General features: G+C 45.8%; 1 pseudogene; it reads right to left on the bottom strand.

Annotated features, from left to right (window-relative positions):
* Positions 1-2,150: 2,150 nt before the first annotated feature.
* Positions 2,151-2,268, bottom strand: LOC126213047 (5S ribosomal RNA; annotated as a pseudogene).
* Between the last annotated feature and the right edge of the window lie 4,879 nt (positions 2,269-7,147).

The raw sequence follows: 7,147 nt of genomic DNA, 5'->3' as shown, positions 1-7,147 counted from the left end.
CGCTGGTAGACGGTATTGTAAAACTTGAAGCAGCGGCAGTAAAGTTCAGAAATAGTTGTTGGATCGTGTTCTTGCCATCCACTGAGCATCCGTGCAGTTTTGCTTACGATTCGTTATTGGTTATTTGTCTTTTTGCATGTTGTTTGGTTTGTTTCTTGGTGGTGGTGTCCGAAGTGCGTAGTATTTCAGACACAAAAGAGATTATAGGAACGCAGTCAGATCGCATTTACCATTTGCTTATCCAGGAGCATAATTAAATCTAACTTCGCATCGACTTAACATTGAGATTATAGGAACGCAGTCAGATCGCATTTACCATTTGCTTATCCAGGGGCATAATTAAATCTAACTTCGCATCAACTTAACATTAAGAGCTGAGAGCCAATCTTACCAGTGTAGTATATCTAAGAACAGTGTACAATTTGTTTAATTTGTTTTCATTCATGATTTGTTCAATATGATCTAATTTCTATCGTGAGATAATTTACAATAAATACAATTCATTTACACTATCACTTTTGATTCAGTAATCAGTGGTAGTTAGCTGTCACTGTCACAAAATATATTTTATTCATGTTTAGTATCGGCCACTATCTCATTATGAACTATTACACAGTCTGTAGACGCGTATCATCCCATTTGCGAACCTGTTGTGGCAAGCGTTTGTAACAGTAATTATCCGATGCATTTTAAATGAGACAGGCATTTTACACGGAGTCGACAAAAGTATTGCCAGGACAATGTGAAGTTAATCGACTGTTGACTGATGAAGCATATTGTATCCGCACAGTCCTGAGAGACATGGTCTCCTGACGCTACCAACAGCATATCCTCAATGACTGTTCAGCGTATGTTGGTGCCTGTACGCCTCAGAAGCCGGCGTCTGTTTATGCATCCATGGTGAATACCGTTCATCGGCGAGGAAGGCAGGAATTTACACGCCATTACCTTAAATGGACGTTCACTGAGTGGCGACAGGGGCCCTCTTCAGATGAATCATTCTGGAAGGCAAAGTGGATCAGCACAATTATACGTCTGTCCTTGGGCACCACGCAGTTTGTTTTTTCTCGACAATACGACATCTACCAGCAGTACAATGCAACATGTCACAAAGCTCCCTGTGTACGTAAGCGGTTCAAAGAGCAGCAGGGCAAGTTTACCCGACTCCCCTGTCCATGAAACTCCTCGGACTTAAACCCAGTAGAGAATCTGTGGAATCACCCAGATCGGGTCGCTCTCGCCATGGATCCTTAACCGACAAACGATTCAAACGGCTCTGAGAACTATGGAACTTAACATCTGAGGTCATCAGTCCCCTAGACTTAGAACTACTTAAACCTAACTAGCCTAAGGACATCACACTCATCCATGCCCGAGGCTGGATTCGAAGCTGCGACCGCAGCAGCAGCGCAGTTCTGGACTGAAGCGCCTAGAACCGCTCGGCCACAGCGGCCGGCTTCACAACTGGTACTACAGGCTGCTGGCCTTAACTCCTTCAGAATGAAGGTGAGGAGTCGTAGAAAACCAGCTTTTGTACACTTGCAGTCGATCAGTGTGTATCACCCCATTTGCGAATCTGTTGGGCCAAGCGTTTGGAACAGTAATTATCCGATGCACATTTTAAATGAGACAGGAATTTTACGCGGAATCGACAAAAGTATTGCCAGGACACTGTGAGGCTAATCGACTGTTGACTGATGAAGCATATGTGGTGCGTTTGTATCCGTACAGTCCTGAGAGAAATGGGCTCCTGACGCTACTAACAGTGCATCCTCAATGACTGTCCAAGATGCTACTCCAGGCGGGTGTAAAATGAATGTGCGCAATGGAGAATAATAAACGCTAAAAGAGACGATCTCTTAATTCTACAAATTACAATCTAAACATAAATGAATGATGAAGGCAACTAATCCTACTCAATGATAAACGCAGTTCCTGTTTATATATATTTATTGTACTCCGTCTTCAGGCCACGAGCGGCCTACCGGAACCACCCGACCGCCGTGTCATCCTCAGGGGAGGAATAGGAGGGGCGTGGGATCAGCACACCGCTCTCCCGGTCGTTATGATGGTATCCTTGACCGAAGCCGCTACTATTCGGTCGAGTCGCTCCTCAATTGGCATCACGAGGCTGAGTGCACCCCGAAAAATGACAACAGCGCATGGCGGCCTGGATGGTTACCCATCCAAGTGCCGACCACGCCCCGCAGCGCTTAACTTCGGTGATCTCACGGGAACCGGTGTATCCACTGCGGCAAGGCCGTTGCCTATATATATATTGTGTAGAATAAAACAACTTTTATAATACAAAGTTTAAATTAACTAAGTAAAATTATTAATCAATGGCCCAACTCTGCCCCTTATTATGACTGCGTGGTCAAATATCAATAACGCGAAATTACTCACATCATCTACGTACCAAACACTAGAAGACACTACTTTCAAAGATCATCTACAGTGGTCTGGAACCTCAGTGGAAATAAACTAACGTGATCACATCTGTTTAGCTTTTATAGCCCTAATATGCCGAAGCAATTTGCGATATCACCGTATGTTGCGTTGAAGTGATGGTTCTTGTACTCGTCTCCGACGATGGAAGAACTCCAGCTACAAATAAACTCTTTCAAACTCTAGGACGGCAGAAGGCGGTCCTTTGACTAATATACTCTAATAATGTCTTCTCCTCTCTGTGTTCTACAGACGAGAAACGCGAACTCCCAGCTACAAGGACGGAGTTCAGATAACGTCTCAATGTAAGTATAGGCAGAGGAAGTGCTCTCAATTACTGAACGCTGCGTACTCAACGACGACTTCCAGCCCAGAGGTACGTCCAGAATCGTATAGCTTCGCAACAGTACAGTGCATAACTGTTCTAAACTCTCCTGAAAGCAAAGATAGCAAGTCTGCGCGTACCAACAAAGCTGATACTGGGCGACTGTCACACACGGGCGCTCACAACGGAAGACCTCGTCTCTCCAGCGCTGGCTTCCCAGCAAGGCTCGGCTCCCCACCCACGTGATTCCGAAAACGAATCACACTCCCGAAACCACGAAATATTCTCCATCTCTACAGATTCTTCCGAACGCCGACCAACCATATTTTAGTCTTTTGTCGTCCAGCGCGGAAAGTTTGCGAGGAAAAAGCTATAGTCGTACAATGGTGCGCTTCTGAGTAAAAATCCTTGGAAATAACCCAGCCTGCGTGGATTCCGGGCGACGCTTCATCGTTCTTCTCAGCTGCATCCAAGATTTTCGTAGTTTCCGAAGTATAATCCTTCCTTTCCGGCTACAATAGCGGCCGGTCGCGACTCTATTGTGCTCCTGCGTTTAGGTACTACGACGTCCGTCTTGCTACTTCCTGTGTTTAAGCAGGACTAACACACCTGTGAGGGCATTCCACCCATGGCTTGAGTTCCGCCTGCCATTTCATTTCCATTGGCGTTCCAACCTCTACTAGTATACGCAATAATTCATTACGCCGTTTTTATAATAAAGACAATCCATCACCTTTCATGCAATAAGCGTTCACAATTATGTACTAGGTGTACGTGACAATGTCAATCTCCTTTAAATATTCATATATACGATGTACAGCCTATCAAATGATAGCTAATTGTCTTTGTAGTTCACGGCAAAGTATGTGGATGAGTGCTTGTAAGGTGCGACATTATAGCCACCTTACAACTGTTCAGTGTACGCTGGTGAGTGTGCACCTCAGCAACGGGCGTCTCGTTTATGCATCCGTGGTGACTAGTGTTCATCGGCGACCGAGGCAGGAATTTACACGCCATTACCTTAAACGGATGTTCACTGAACGGCGACAGGTGGCCTCTTCAAATGAATCATTCTGGAAGGCACAGTGGATCAAAAGAATTATACGTTGAAAGGGTCCTGTAGCCACCTTTCATTGCCAACTCTCGTAGTGGTCAAGTCGGCAAAGAGGTTTCCGCTACTTGTGAGAAATCCACCTGCGTTAGGTTGGTGGCGGAAATGGCATCCTGGGGTTTTCCGGTCCACGCGGAGCGTGGAAGAGGCTGGAGAAGCGGGAGGCAGTCTGCCGCCGGTACGGGAAGCGTACACAGCTGTGCTCCAGTCGAAGAAGGGTGAGTTGGACTGACCGCGTGGCGCGTTGTCACATAGAGAGGGGAGCTTTTAGCTTTTGGTCTCGAATTTCGTCTTATAAAGATTTAATTGCTGGGTTGCAGCAGGGAATGCAAGGCTTTTGTAGACTTTCAGTTTGATTCCCAATGCAGTCTTGACTTTGATCCGTGAGAGGAACGCAGCACGAAGGAGTTGCATATGTTGAAGTGCCCTCGGTTCAGTGTGAATGTTTATGTGCCTACAACTGTGTGTGTATGCTTCTAATCTTTTCCGGATCTTGGTAATTTTTGTGTATTTGTGAATTTTCTTTGTCTCACGTGATTAAAATTTGACCACGGTCCATAGAAATTGTCTCCGCGGACCGAGTGGGCACGCGAGTCTGTCATGAAACGTGTAGTATTTCACAAGCAATTGTACATAGTTAGCATGCAACAGCAGTCTATAGATGCACTACATCAATGTTTTAAGGAATAAATAATTTTGCCTTCAATCTTATCTTGTGTACCGATGTTACGTCGCTGTTACCTTCGCCATTTACCTTGTAGTTTTCCTTGTTGGCCCACCTATAGCGTTTCCATGTGCACAGGTGTAGTGATTAGTGTCCCTTTTTTCATCTGAAACAAATGCTCTGGAATAGATCGTGTTTTCACGAATCTTGCTGCAGGCTGCACTTACGCATGGTGTTCACGCCCTCTTTACTTTACTCAATATTTGATTCACGGGAAGAATGCCTGGATCATATTAATAACTACATCCCATTCTTTATCAATGACTTTACAATGAATGTTCTTTTGTGAGTTTTTCTTATTAATAAATTAAGTAATTTTCCGACTCAGTGCTACCTCTTCTTTGTCGTGTGGCTAGAGTTGGTGGCGACCCTATCTTTTATATTGATTTCAGTGTCAAATAGCATTTTCTTATTCAAAGTACGCGTGGCTCTTTTAGCTATCAGGATACATTCAAAGGGCGCTTCATGCTTCTTGCACATAGCGTCCTTTCATTCACGCTACTTACAACGTCTATCCTTGAGCACCACGCAGTTTGTTTTTTTTCGACAATACGACATCTACCAGCAGTACAATGCAACATGTCACAAAGCTCCCTGTGTACGTAAGCGGTTCAAACAGCACCAGGGCAAGTTTACCCGACTCCCCTGTCCAGGAAGCTCCCCAGACTTCAGCCCAGTAGAGAATCTGTGGGATGACCTAGATCGGGTTGGATCCTTACCCGAGAAACTTCGCACAGCTGGCCACGGTACTAGAGTGGGCGTGGTTCCACATCGCTGTCGGTAGCAGAACCTCAGTGATTCCTGTCCTCCACATGTTGCAGCGGTCCGCGATGCCAGAAGTTGACTTCCTTGCTTCTGACAGGTGGTCACATTAATGTGATTAGATACTGTATAATGGATGTCACACTGTGTAGCGGTTTACGCTTGCGGAAGCATTGTCTTTGCCATATTATACACTACTAGCCATTAAAATTGCTACACCACGAAGATGAAGTGCTACAGACGCGAAATTTAACCGAGAGGAAGAAGATGCTGTGATATGCAAATGATTAGCTTTTCAGAGCATTCACAAAAGGTTGGCGCCGGTGGCGACACCTAGAACGTGCTCACATGAGGAAAGTTTCCAACTGATTTCTCATACACAAACAGCAGTTGACTGGCGTTGCCTGGTGAAACGTTGTTGTGATGCCTCGTGTAAGGAGGAGAAATGCGTACCATCACGTTTCCGACTTTGATAAAGGTCGGATTGTAGCCTATCATGATTCCGATTTATCGTATCGCGACATTGCTGCTCGCGTTGGTCGAGATCCAATGTCTGTTAGCAGAATATGGAATCGGTGTGTTCAGGCGGGTAATACGGAACGCCGTGCTGCATCCCAACGGCCTCGCATCACTAGCAGTCGAGATGACAGGCATCTTAGCCGCATGGCTGCAACGGATCGTGCAGCCATGTCTCGATCCCTGACTCAACAGATGGGGACGTTTGCAAGACAACAACCATCTGCACGAACAGTTCGACGACGTTTGCAGCAGCATGGACTATCAGCTCGGAGACCACGGCTGTGGTTACCCTTGACGCTGCATCACAGACAGGAGCGCCTGTGATGGTGTACTCGACGACGAACCTGGGTGCACGAATGGCAAAAGGTCATTTTTTCGGATGAAACCATGTTCTGTTTACAGCATCATGATGGTCGCATCCGTGTTTGGCGACATCGCGGTGAACGCACATTGGAAGCGTGTATTCGTCATCGCCATAGTGGCGTATCAGCCGGCGTGATGGTATGGGGTGCCATTGGTTACATGTCTCGGTCACCTCTTGTTCGAATTGACGGCACTTTGAATGGTGGGCGTTACATTTCAGATGTGTTACGACCCGTGGCTCTATCCTTGATTCGATCCCTGCGAAACCCTACATTTCAGCAGGATAATGCCCTACCGCAAGTTGCAGGTCCTGTACGGGCATTTCTGGATACAAAAAATGTTTGACTGCTGCCCTGGCCAGCACATTATCCAGATCTGTCACCAATTGAAAACGTCTGGTCAATGGTGGCCGAGCAACTGGCTCGTCACAATACGCCAGTCACTACTCTTGATGAACTGTGGTATCGTGTTGAAGCTGCATGGGCAGCTGTACCTGTACACGCCATCCAAACTCTGTTTGACTCAATGCCCAGGCGTATCGTGGCCGTTGTTACGGCCAGAGGTCATTGTTCTGGGTACTGATTTCTCAGGATCTATGCACCCAAACTGCGTGAAAATGTAATCACATGTCAGTTCTGGTATAATATATTTGTCCAATGAATACCCGTTTATCATCTGCATTTCATCTTCGTGTAGCAATTTTAATGACGAGTAGTGTACATCCATCCTAGACGCTCTTGACCCTGGAGAGTATACTGGCACCACTGTTGCCCACGTTGTACATTAATATTATGGCAAAGAATAATAGTAAGTGATCTCAGCCTTTTTGTAGAACATGCAATGCATTGGAGTAACATCTGAAGAAAAGCTGCAAAAATATCATTAGATCTTGATA

This window comes from Schistocerca nitens, chromosome 1, assembly GCF_023898315.1.
Source record: "Schistocerca nitens isolate TAMUIC-IGC-003100 chromosome 1, iqSchNite1.1, whole genome shotgun sequence".
Lineage (NCBI taxonomy): Eukaryota > Metazoa > Arthropoda > Insecta > Orthoptera > Acrididae > Schistocerca > Schistocerca nitens.
Note: the sequence above shows the minus strand (reverse complement) of the source record. Positions and strands in the feature narration are given on the sequence as shown.